This window comes from Eschrichtius robustus, chromosome 12, assembly GCF_028021215.1.
Source record: "Eschrichtius robustus isolate mEscRob2 chromosome 12, mEscRob2.pri, whole genome shotgun sequence".
In the NCBI taxonomy this organism is placed as follows: Eukaryota; Metazoa; Chordata; class Mammalia; order Artiodactyla; family Eschrichtiidae; genus Eschrichtius; species Eschrichtius robustus.
The window spans coordinates 35,079,609-35,093,383 of NC_090835.1; positions in this window are offsets into that span (position 1 = coordinate 35,079,609).

Below are 13,775 nucleotides of genomic sequence, written 5' to 3' on the forward strand. Positions count from 1 at the left end.
GACAACAAAATTAATAGTTTGTTCTTCTTTCCAAAAACCTGATGATCATGCTTGAGTCTTCTCTCCCTCTTACCTCTGCCCCCTCCCTATATCTCATCCACCATGATTTCCTATCAGTGCTAACAACGCAAGATGGATCCAAAAGGTCCACTTCTCTCCACCTCCTCTAACTCCATCCTGGTCTGAGCGGCCACAGCATCTCTCACTCTGACCTCGTACAATCCATTCCCTATCATCTGCCGGGGAGGGCTCCTTCACACATGTGACTCCTCTGCTTCCCCGCTTCCCGTGGCCCAGCGTGATGAGGCTCCAACATGATCTCCCAGTGGATGGTCCATCATTCTCCACCACCTCCGCTCTGTTCCCTGAGCTTCACATGGCTTAAAGTTCTCAGTTCAAAGGTCCCCTCCTCGGAGAAGCCCATTTGCAGACACTGGCTTTCCCATTCTCCTATTCTGGTGTCTTCACAGCATTTATCATTGACTAGAATGATTCTGTATGTGTACGGTTTCCTTGTTCACAGCTGGGCCCTCTTCCCTCTGTCCCCATCCCTGCCACCAAAATGTGAATCCTACCAGAGGAAGGCCCTTGCTGGTCCTATTCCCTCTGTATCTGGGCCATTGCAGCTGCTTACTATATATTTGTTGAGTTCATTAAATAAAATAATGTTTAAATCCTTCCTTTGATATTGCATAATAAAACTAGCAGACTGGTTCCTGTTTTTAAAATATTTTAATTGATTCTCATGAAGACATCAGTGGTATGCCATTAATTTAGCCTCTAGAATTTATTTCTCCAGATTAAATTACTCTTATTCCTCTGAGCCTTCTCACCAGTCTTACTCTCATCCTCTTAATCACTTTCCAGGACCTTCCCTGGAGGATCTCCAATTTCTCCTTGTCCTCCTGAGAAGTTGAATAACCTTGTTCTTAGCGGGACCCATTGTGAACCTTCAGAGGAGTTAGGGCAATAATTCTGCATGAGTTTGGGATTTCTAAGCAGGGGTGACTTCAGATCCAGGCACTTTCTAGGTGACCTTGAGTGAGGTCCTCGCTCAGCCTGGGTTTCCTCCTCTGTAAAACAAGGATGACAAAAATATCTTATAGGGCTGTCTGTGATGAAGCTTCCAGGCACTTTATCCTACAGAGCATTGAGCACAGGGCCTGGTGCACACTAAAAACCTCAGTAAATAGCAGCTATTATTATTAATCATTAAGCTAAAACTATAACCTCTTGAAATAAACAGGACAGCCGTGAAAGGGAACTGAGCTGTATACAGAAATCACAACGTAAGATTTTGGATTTTGTAGGGGAAAAAAGGATGAGGGAAAAGGTTATTTATTAAAACTCTAAATAAAGCGAAGGGGAAATGAAAGAATATCTGCAGCCTGTTATTGGTGTGGCACACATCAAACAGACATCGCTAATTGTAGCGTGCACAGAGAAAGAGCCGGCTGAACACGAAACAGAAGCAAGTGTGGGGGCAAAAGCTGAGGCTGTTTGAAAGGAAATAACACCTCCTTTCATTTGGTAGGAGATGAGCTAATACAGGGATGTCAGCCAGGGTTTCACACACCTGCCTCTTCTAATGCAGAGTTCCTGCTTCCTCCGAGGAGCAGCAGGGGCTTGGCTGCATTTCCTTCAGTGGCCCCAGGACCTCCACAAAGACAGCTGGGAGCCATCCTTGTTAATAGAAGGCCTCAGAGGCCTCATTTGGAGTCCTTGGGGGATACACATACACCAAACTCGGAAAGACTATTTTGAGGAGGCTTATATTTAGAGCACACACTTCCACGACAGCACAGCCCAAGGGGCCCACCCCGAAGGTCCTCCACAAATGATGCCCTTCAAACAAAGATGGGATGGCCTCCAAAGACCTAGAGCTCAAGTTCTATCAGGCCATCCATGCAGTAGAATACTAAGCAGCCAGAAAAAAGGATGAATTGGATCCCTGTGTTCTGGCCCAGGAAGACGTCCAAATGCATGTCTAGTGACAAAAGCAATTCTCTGTAAGACACGGGTCAGGGAGAACCTTACCTCTCCCCCTTCCCTCCGCTATGCACATGAGTGGAAGAGACCTGCAGCCAACACCTCCCATCTCTTTCTCCATCCCTGACTCACGCCTCCCCAGGAGGGCCATCCCTTGTGCCATGTTTTCTAGAGGGCAGGGAAGTGAGGAAGAACTCCAGGCCTCCTAGACCTTGAGTTGCCTGCTTCTGGGTGTGGCAGGTGCTCGTGGCATTTCTCAGGCCCTTCCCTGGGCTTCCTGTCCCCAGGTGAGAAAGCAGCAGCTGAGAAGCAAGAAGAGGTGAGCAGATCCAGCCTTCCCTCTCTGGTCCAGCTCCTTCTCCTGCATCAGGGAGTGGGGATCAGACCATCCCTGCCCTGAGCTGTGAACCTGGCTGCCTCCAATTCAAGGTGCCTTCTTGGCCTTACCCTAAGCCAACTGCTCCAATCCAGCCATTACCAGAGGTTTGTCAAAAATGTGAAAGTTAAAAATAAGAGTAATGTGACAGACTCTAAGAATGACCCTCAATGATCTCTGGCTCCTGGAATTCACACACTTGTGTAATCCCCTCTCCTTGATGTAGACTAGTTTGGGGACTTTTCCAACCAATAGACTATGGCAAGAGTGGTGAGATGTTTAGGTTACATCAGATAATAATCTCCATCTTTCTGGCAGACTCTCTCCTGTGCTGACTTTGATGAAGCCAGCTACCTTGTTGAGAACTGTCCTACGGTGAGGCCCACATGGTGAGGAACTGAAAGGTGGCCTCTGGCCAACAGCCAGTAAGGATCTGAGGCCCTCAGTCCAAGAGCCCACAGGACCTGCCAACAACCATGTGAGCTTGGAAGTGGATCCCATCCCAGTCAAGCCTCAGAGGAGTCCCTGCCCAACAACTTCATTAAGGGACCAGGGTCTGGAGCTTGACTGCCTGGGTTCAAATCCTGCCTTCCCACATAACCTCTCTGTGTCTAAGTTCCCTCATCTTTAGAATGAGGGTAGAAGTAATCCTACCCCATGGCCTTGTGGAAATGGCTCAATGAGTTAAAACAATCTGTGTTCGGTAAGAGCCAATAAAGGTTAATACTTGCTGGCTTGTACTTGGGCATACCCTCACCTCTAAACTATTGAGAGCAGTTATCTCTAAGGAGAAATATTGCAATTTTCACATTTGGAGACATAGATTTTTCTCTCTATATATGTATTTTTTATAATGAACATTTATAATTTTGTATTTTGAAAAAAAATTCTTTTAAAAATTCATATGAGCTTTCTGTTAGGCCTTTCTAAGCATCGGATCTCAGGTTCTTATAAATAACAAAAATCCATGCAAACCAGCTTAAATGAAATGGAGAAGGAGTTACAGGATGGACTCTGGATTGTGGCACAGACTAGGAGGTTAAGAAACGTCCAGGGGCCTTGGAGGAAGTGGAACCCGGGCCAGATAGCATGACCGGCCACAGTAGACAAGGCCTCAGCCTCTCTCTTTGGCCACGTGGTCTATCTTCATGGTAGGAGATGGTGACCCACACTGTTTATATGACCAGTCATCTCTTTAGACAAGAGATGGTGTTTGCCTCAAATACTGGAAACCACTAGAAATCTCTCATTTGGAGAGAAATTTAGCAAGTTCTTTTAGTTGGTTGGATTCACCCTTTTCTCCTTGATACCCTGATCCACATGAGGTTGCTGCTTCTCTCTCGGGCATAAAATATCAAAGGTGTAAGAGGGAGGCTCTGCCTGATTGATACTCTGCCTCAGTGTGGCAACTCCAACAATATTTGTGGGACCCCAGGAGTTGGTACTTACGATGCCAGTTAGTGGGCCAGGGTGCAAGTTATCCATAACCTAACTCAAAGGGAATGTGTCCTTCCTTGCTCTGTCCTTGTAAAAGTAACAGTTACAAACCAAGTACAGATGTAAGTCCAAGGCAAACTCTGTGTCTCACAAAATGATGCTAAAGACAAAGAATACCTTTCAACTTGAAATTATACCTCACTTAGTAGAAACATTATCTCCAATTAGTATAATTATCTAATGAACATTCAAAGGGGAAAAACTAATTACTAGAATCATAGGCTCTCTGTAAATGCCTGCCCTCTCACAGGTCAGTCAGTGTAAATGCCTGCCCTCTCTCCCCACCTTCCACAACCCTCAGCTGGTACAAGAATCCCCCTTACCACGTCCCTACCAGGTAGATGCTAATTCTGCTTCATATCTCCATAGAGGCAGCACCTTCTAAATATTTCTGGATAACTACAGTTATCAGAAAATCTTGACCCTAGTAAAACTAAAAATTGGCTTTCTTATAACTTCTACCAATTGACACAACATTTGCCCAGTTTTTGTGTTTGGAGACTCATAAACTGTTTTCTGCATACCAAGAAGAAATATCTCCTCCGATTTGAAAAGGAAGCTATACCCAGTGGCAGATACACTTGGTTGCCCACCCAACAGCCATTCCTCACATCTCTTTCTTCTGAGCTAAAAGAATTCCTATTTTGTTTGGCTATGAGATGGGCGGAAATACACTCGAAGAAAGATATCTCTTCCCCAGCCCCAGGTCTAGTTAGTCTTTGAAACTAAAGAGCCAAAGGGACAGCAACGTGACACAATCTGGCCAATGAGATATAAAGGAAGCCTGCTAAGGAACTTCTGGAAAAGTTTTTGCTTCCTGATGGAAGGGTGAGATGTTTGAGAAGAGCTCCCTGGCTCTGCCTCTGCCCACTTCTCCTTTGCCTTGAACGTGGTTGTGTAAAGCCTGACGCTTGGAGTCATGGTGATCATCTTGATAGCGTAAGGCGACAAACCTAAGAAGCCAACATGCCAGAGACGCAAAACATAAATCTAGGAGCCTGGCCCTCAGGTGGTTATCATTAAGCCACAACTTCCAGTTGTCTCGTTCTGTGAGATAATCACGTTTTTATCACCTAACCGCTGCTAGCTGAGCTTTCCCTAAGTTGCAGAGGAACATGTTTCAAGCAATAATGGCTCACCAGAGCCTCAGGTCTCTAGGCTCCCTCCGCGGAGATTCTTATAACATTTCAAGTCCCGACCTCAGCCCTACCACCCTAACTTGTCTCCTCAATATGATCCCTGTTTGTCAAGTGTGGGGAAGAAAACTCAACACGAGCCCCCGGTGACAGCTGCCCAGGACAGAGCTGTTCCCTCTCCATCCTAACATGTCCAATTTCGCTTTCTTGGCAGCCATCACACACCTTGAGGTTGCCGTTTGCTACAACGCATGGCTCTTTCCCAGATGCTTAGGCTGAGTCCCTCACCTGCTGTCCTCCTGCAAGTTGTCACTTGTACTCAAGAGTTCGACTTTACATTGGTCTCTGTGATGGTCCAGGTTGCTTTCCAGACTGTCAACATTGCTTTGGCTCATTATTCTTTCACCCATTTTATTAGCTCTCATCACAGAGCCATGGCAGCCTGGATATCTGATCAGCATGCCATCAATGTGCTCACCCACAAAGCTCTAAAAACAATCCTCTGAATAAGACAGCAACCAGAGACTAAATGCAACACAATCCTAGCAGTTGGTCTGATAATAACAGACATACCAGTGTCTCCAAAAATACACCAACTTGATACCCATTTGGATTGAACTTTTTCTGGTATATTATTATAGCAGAAGGAGGAGAAGGCTTGATTCATCCCACAGGAACTAAAAGTGCTGAGGAAGGAATGGTGATGGGAGGTCAACAGATTCCATGGTCATTATTATGACAGTTATCAGTCTCTCCATTCTGGATGTCCTACAATGGCAGCTTGTTAGGTCATGTGCAACAAAACACAAGTTGAAAAAAGTCCCAGAGATGTAAGAGCTTTGCTCTAAAAAGACTGCATTTTATAGAACACAGGTGTTTGTTCCAAAACAAGAGAACACAGTCATGATTTACAAAACAAAGCAAAGATATATAGCCTGCTATCCTAATAATATATTTTTTTATTCTAGACATAATAAGCAGATTTGAAGTAAAGCAAACTCCTAGATGAAAGCAGGTATCTGTAATACCAAGAATGTGGGGGACAAGAGAAGGAAAAAAAACAAAAAAGAAAAAAATCAGGGGAAAGAAAAATATATTCTGGAGAAATAACCAGAATAACTGCTTTTGCATTTCCTAAACTCTGACTTTTGCTTTTAGGAATTTTCTGGAATTTAAAAATATATATATTTTCCATCTGGGTTTGGTTGAATCTGCAGATGCAGAATCCATGGATATGGAGGGCAGACTGTATACAATAATGACTGTATGAATAGAAATCCTCTTATCTGCATATCTGCTTAAACTCTGTACTGCCTTAAAATGTGATCCGAGGGGTAGGATTTCTAGTTCAAACTCACATGAAGACTGCCCTCAAAATCAAAAAGTTATCCAAAATGTAGATTCTTGTTACTAACTTAAAATTATTCCCACAAAGATTGTACCTGTGCAAACTTCTGCCAGCACCACTGCCAACTCCAGAATATTAATCATTGATATAAATCTTTGACAACTTGGTGGGAGAAAAATGGCATCTTGTTGTTGTTGCCTTCCTTTGCATTTCTTTCATCATTAATAGAGTTTTTTCTTAATCCTTATTTTAAATGATTTTTCTCTGACTTTCACAGAGAATTTGTAAACTCGGTGAGTTGAGCATTCATAAAAGGGATAAGCACCATGTATTTCTAACTTAATTACTACACCATTAAAATGAGCTCTGCACAACATATCAGGAAGTGGGCTTTTGTCTGAGAGACAGAGAAGATGTATGTGGTTTCTTTTCCAAATCAGGCAGCAGAGAGCTTTGCCTGCAGAGCTGTGTCCTAGAAGCACACACAACCTCCACATCCCCACCCATCCTGGGTACAGACCCTGCCAAGTGGCTCTTGCTCAACTCATGACAGTTCCCATCCTAATTGTTTAAAGCACAGTCATTTTTAAGATAAAGGAGCAAGAAACAGTTCTCCAGTTGTTTCTATGGCTAATTTAAGTTGTAGTAACCCAGTAATACTTTTCACTTGAATAGCTTTTAAGATTCATTTTGAAAACAGCAGTAGCTACCTTGAGACATATTGATTGTGAGTTTTCAGCACTGCACCGGTGGGGGGTACAAAGTAAAATTCTAAAATAGCTACTTATAATGTTTAAATGAATTTAACTAGACTGTTCAAAATGAAAAAAAGTGCTGAACTATAAACCATTGTAGACATGATTAATTACATTTGTGTTATGCAAAAAGCACAGGAATGAGACCACCCCATGGCTTGCTCCTCCCAGATTCGGAGGTATATGTATTGTTTCCAGCAAGACAGCTCCCGGTGGAGGCACATCTAGAGTGTGTCTGCAATCAAAGCAGTGAGAGTCTGATCAGAAAGGGCCCCTGTGCCTCTGCAGACTCATGACCAACCGTTACTGATGAGTCACCTTCCTTCAAGGGGCTGGGCCCTGCATCCCTTCCTGCAGCATCCCCCTGTCAGATTCCGGCCTTTCTCGACGGCAGGTCCTGCCTTTCGTCATTCCATCCCAGCCCCTCTGCACCTAGACATACCATTGTTTTTGATCTGTGCTGCCCAACTCTCATTATAGTAGGTGCTCACTAAGTAAGTGCTAGATGAGTGGATGAATAAACACAGATAAAGTGAGCTCCCCTCTGGGGAACAGAATGACACACAAGTCAAGATGTCCATGACACAGTAAGTGGGAAAAGGCAGATTTCCAAATGGTGTGTAGAGAGGATAATCCTATTCTTAATTTTATAAAAAGTGTGTAAATGAAAAGAAAAAAATTCTGGAAAGATGCCCTTACATCAACATTTAAAAGTGAGAAGCTGAGGGTAGATGCAGACAAGACACTGGTTTCCTCTCCTAAGAGGCCTCTTTCCTTTAATTGAGGAATAAAGGTTTTACTTAGAAACTCCCTGGCAGCCTGGTCCTCTGGGCGCCCACAGCTGAAGGTAAACTGGGAAAGTGAAGACCTAGGTCCTTCAGTCTCCGTCACAGGAGGTGGGTATGGAAGAAGGGAGTTGGGAATAATCAGCAATGTTTGCCCCATATATTCCCAGTCATTTATTCAACAAGTATTTATTGAGTACCTGCTATGTGACAGACATTGTTCTGGGTGATGGGCTACAGCAGTTATTAACACAGATAAAATCCTGGATCTCACAGAGCTTACATTCTAGTGGAGAGAGCCAGGCAGTAAATATAATATTGATAAAATAATAAATTATATAGTATGTTAGATAAAGCAGAAACGTAAAGAGTGCCAGGAGGGGCAGGATTGTAATTCTAAACAGAGTGGCCAGAGAAAGCCTCCAGGACAAGTGATTCGACAGACAAACGGGAGCTCTTCAGGAGGCCACATGCGGAAGGGTTTTCTCCAGGTGAGGGGACAGCCTGGGCAAAGGCCCTGTGGCAGGTGTGTTCCTGGCACATCTTGGGCACAGTGCAGGTACAGTCAGAAAAGAAACTGAAGGCCAGGTTACCAGGGACCTTGCAGGGCAACATGGGTCATGAGGATGTATGTGGGTCTTAAGCTAAGGAGGGTCAGAGAAAAGAAGTGACAGAATTTAATTTGCATTTTTAGATGGTTTTATTGAGATATAATTTACATATAATATAATTCACCCATTTAAAGTATGTAATTCAATGATTTTTAGTATATTAACAGGATTGTGCAACCATCGCCATTATCCAATTTCTGAACATTTTCATGCACCTTTCTCCCCAAAACACAGACCCATTAGCAGTCACTTTCTAGTCCCCCCCTTCCTCCAACCATAGACAATCACTAATCTCTTCTGTCTCTTTTGATTTGCTTATTCTGGACATTTCATACAATTGGAATCATACAATATGTGGCCCTTCGTGACTAGCCTCTTTCATTTAGCATAGTGTTTCCAAGGTTCATACATGTTGTAGCAAGTATGAGTACTTGCTTTTTTTTTTTAAGAGAATTTTTAAAAATTAATTTATTAATTTAATTTTGGCTGCACTGAGTCTTCATTGCTGTGCACGGGCTTTCTCTAGTTGCAGCAAGCAGGGGCTACTCTTTGTTGCAGTGCACGGGCTTCTCATTGCGGTGGCTTCTCTTGTTGCAGAGCACGGGCTCTAGGCACGCGGGCTTCAGTAGTTGTGGCACGTGGGCTCTAGAGCGCAGGCTCAGTAGTTGTGGCGCATGGGCCTAGTTGTTCCATGGCATGTGGGATCTTCCTGGACCAGGGCTTGAACCCATGTCCCCTGCATTTGCCGGTGGATTCTTAACCGCTGCGCCACCAGGGAAGTCTCTTCATTCCTTTTTGTTGTCAAATAATATTCCATTCTATGGATATACCACATTTTGTTTATCTGTTCACTAGTTGATGTATATTTGGGTTGTTTCTACTTTTGGGCTATTATGAATAATGCTACTATGAACATTTGTAAGATTTTATGTAGACATAAGTTGTCAATTCATTCTGAAGAACTGCCAAACTCTTTCCCAAGGCGGCTGCACCATTTTACATTCCCATCAGCAGTATATGAGGGTTCCAGTTTCTTCATATCCTCGCCAATGTTGTTATTTCCTGTTTTTTTGATTATAGCCATCCTAGCAGGTGTAAAGTGGCATTTCATTGTGGTTTTGATTTGCATTTCTCTAATTACTAATGCTGCTAAGCATCTTTTCTTTTTTTTGTTTTTTAAAAATTTATTTAAATTTATTTATTTTTGGCTGCATTGGGTCTTCATTGCTGTGCATGGGCTTTCTTTAGTTGCGGCGAGTGGGGGCTACTCTTCGTTGCGGTGCGTGGGCTTCTCATTGTGGTGGCTTCTCTTGTTGCAGAGCCCGGGCTCTAGGCGCACGGGCTTCGGTAGTTGTGGCACATGGGCTCAGTAGTTGTGGCTTGCGGGCTCTAGAGCGCAGGCTCAGTAGTTGTGGTGCACAGGCTTAGCTGCTCTGTGGCACGTGGGATCTTCCCAGACCTGGGCTAGAACCCATGTCCCCTGCATTGGCAGGTGGATTCTTAACCACTGCACCACAAGGGAAGTCCCTGCTAAGCATCTTTTCAAGTGCTTACTTGCCACTTATATATCTTTGAAGAAATGTTTACTCAAATCATTGCCCATTTTAAAAATGGGGTTATTTGTCTTTTTATGACTTATGTTATAAAAGGCTTATTCTGACCACTGTTGAAATAGTGTGTACAAAGAACACAAATTACTTTTGAAAATGTAAGAAAATTTTTAAAAAAATTTTTTTTAATTTTGACAATTTTTATTTTTCAATTTTTTATTTTTAAAATATTTATTTATTTTATTTATTTATTTTCCTTATATTTTTTGGCTGTGTCGGGTCTTAGTTGTGGCACACGGGATCTTTGTTGAGGCATGCGGGATCTTTTCATTATTGTGTGTGGTCTGCTCAGGTTTCTCTCTAGTTGTGGCGTGTGGGTTTTCTCTAGTTGTGGCGCGTGGGCTCCAGGGCACATGGGCTCTGTAGTTTGTGGCACGCAGCCTCTCTAGTTGAGGCATGCGAGCTCAATAGTTGTGGCATGCGGGCTTAGTTGCCCTGCAGCGTGTGGGATCTTAGTTCCCCAACCAGGGATCGAACCTGCATACCCAGAATTGGAAGGTGGATTTTTTACCACTGGACCATAAGGGAAGTCCCTTCAAATTTTTTTTTTTTAATTTTCTAGATTTGAAATCAAAAGAGCTGAGTACATGTTCTGGCCCTCAAAGTCCATCCTTAACCAGGGCTGCAGTCCAGAAAACCAGATCCTCTCTGACTCGCAGTGTCTTAATCTATAAAATAGACCTCCTGGGCCCTAATTAAGACATAGTGCTGATGAAAGTCTCAAAATTAGGAAACTAGGATGCTTGGGCTTTGCATGTCATAGCACAAGATACAAGGATAAGTTTTCACGCTTACACAAAGTAGAGAGATTGCATTACCCTACAGTCTTAAAAACCTTGGACATATTTGATGATACTCTGGGAACTGGATTTTGCCCCACTGAGTGTCTGAGACAGAAGGTCTTCTCCAGCCACAGGAGAGGTAGGGAATGGGTGATTTGTATTTGGATCATCCTTTTTAATAAATATTGTTGTGGAATTGGATGGAGAGTCTGGACTCACTGATCCTGAGAGAGGACCATGAAATGTGAGGAAAAGAACAAACATCTCAGAGGGCCAGGGTGTAAAAAATGACCATACACATATTCATAGGGAAGAAAGTTAAAAGGAAGCATACTGTAATAGTCAGGGAAAGCTGCTGTAACAGAGAGGTGCAACAACACAGTGACCAGAAAAACAAAGAGCTGTATTTCTTTCTCATACAACAGTGTCAAGCTGGGTGGTGCAAGAGTGGGGCACCTCTCCTTGCATTATGTGCCCCCCCACCTCCTGCCACTGTCATCACAAGCACTGGTTGACCCTGGGTGGCTGCACAGGCAGGTTCCAGCCATCAGGAAGGAGAAAGAGCACTGAGGACTCGCCCCCATCGTCACCACAGCCATGTGGATGGTCCACTTCAGCTCCACTCACGTTCCACGATGACAACCACATCACCTGTTCACATCTAACTGCCAGGGAGGCTGGGAAAGGCCGTCCAGCTCAGCAGCCAAGGCCTGGCTATAATTCCATCCCTGTGGAAAAAGAAAGAAGGGCTTTGGTGGATAGCCCACAGTATGTGCTGCAAACACCAAAATGCTCTCGTCACTATGACTGTGAAGTGGGCTTAGGCGTATTTTTATCTTCTTCTTTACATAGGTATCTGGATTTTTCTGAAATTTTCATATTGCTCTCAGGACAAACTAACAGTCATGGGTATACTCTTGGGTTCTGGAGCCAAACTGGATGCAAATCAGCCTTACTAACTGGATGACCTTTGACCAGTGACTTTTCCTCCATGACCCTCCACTTTCCTCAACAGTATCAAGGGAACAACAGTAGAACCTACTCCCCGAGTAGTTGTGAGCATTGAAGGAGTGAAGACCTACAGCGTGCTTTGCCTCGAGCCTGGAACACGGTAACTGCGCGAGAACAGTACTGAGCGTCGCTACCGAACCACAATTATGACTGTGATTATTAGCATCAGACCACCTAATACACAGGCCCCGATTGTGTTTGGAGCACCCCTCCCCATGAACTTCCTCCTTCTTTTTCTTCTCTCTCTCCTTCCTCCTCCTCAGCCCCTTCACATGTTCATTAAACACTTGAGGCTCCTCTCTCTCATCTCTCCCACTGCCTTTATGATCGCTCTCTCACTCTGCTTCCTCCTCCACCTCCCTGCAGATGGCCAAGGGTTAGGGGGCGCTCATGGGTCCTGCGTGGAGATAGAAGAGGCTGACTTTCAGGTCCCTGAATTATTTAGATCTGACTGTGAAGGTGCAACAGTGGTCCCGTTAGCACCCCTGGGACGTCCTGTAGAGGCGCTAACCCGCTAACCCTTGAGCTGGTCCCCTTCCTGTCCCCATGTTAGCAAGACTAACCCGTCTTTCCCACCTTCCTTCTTCCTTTCCTTTCCTCTCTGCTCCCAAACGTGTGCAAGCTTGGATGAGCACAAGTTAAACAGCTCATTAAAACTATTAAAAGCTGAAAATTGACCTTGGGAAATGACTGTGCAATAGCTTTATTAGATTTCTTGGGGTAAAAAAAAAGTTAGAAAGCCTGGCTGTCTTACTACTGATTTCTCGGGGCTCTCCATACAAGCTTCTAAATTTGGATCTTGAGAATTATTGAGCTTCTACTGGGAAAAAGAAGAATTTGAAGTCCTGCCAGAGCCCAGAGTAATTCTCCAGCTCTTTGTCCCAGAGCCCTCGGAGAGGGAAGAGGCCATGTCTTTAGATTTGGGGGAAGGAGGGAGGGTGGTCGTTGTTGTTTTTGAGTTTCTGTGGGGCAGGAGGTGCGTGGAGGAGTTGAGGATCTTCTACTAAACTGATTCCCCTCTTCACAACCCTGAAATGAATCTTTGCAGGCGTTCATGATTGATAGAAAGCGGGAGGTGGACAAAACACCAAAAATCCACCCAGTAAAGAAAAGCAAGTGATTCAAAACCTATTTCAAAGACAAAGGCGCAGATGCAACTCTTTCTTCCGTTTTCTAAAAGGTACGTGTGGTGGGGCTGGGGGCTTAAGCACTAGTGGAAAGGAAATGGGAGTGAACTGCGAACACACATGTGCTTGAAGGATCCAGGGCTGGCGTGGTCCAGTGTGGCAGTGAGGGCCTGAACCAGGTGTCAGAAGGCTGGGTTCCAGGGCACGCCTTGCCCCTAATCAGAGCAGGGCAAGGCACAGTGCTCCTTACCACCCGTAACTCCCAAGGATAATGAGAAGAATGAATGCTGGCCCTCCAAGATCCTCTCACTTCTAGCAGTCCTGAGGCATACTGGATCAGATTCTTTTTTTTTTTTTTTTTCTTTTTTAACATCTTTGTTGGAGTATAATTGCTTTACAATGGTGTGTTAGTTTCTGCTTTATAACAAAGTGCATCAGCTATACATATACATATATCCCCATATCTCCTCCCTCCCACCCTCCCTATCCCACCCCTCTAGGTGATCACAAAGCACCGAGCTGATCTCCCTGTGCTATGCGGCTGCTTCCCACTAGCTATCTATTTTACATTTGGTAGTGTATATATGTCCATGCCACTCTCTCACTTCGTCCCAGCTTACCCTTCCCCCTCCCTGTGTCCTCAAGTCCATTCTCTATGTCTGCGTCTTTATTCCTGTCCTGCCCCTAGGTTCCTCATAACCTTTTTTTTTTTTTAGATTCCATATATATGTGTTAGCATATGGTATTT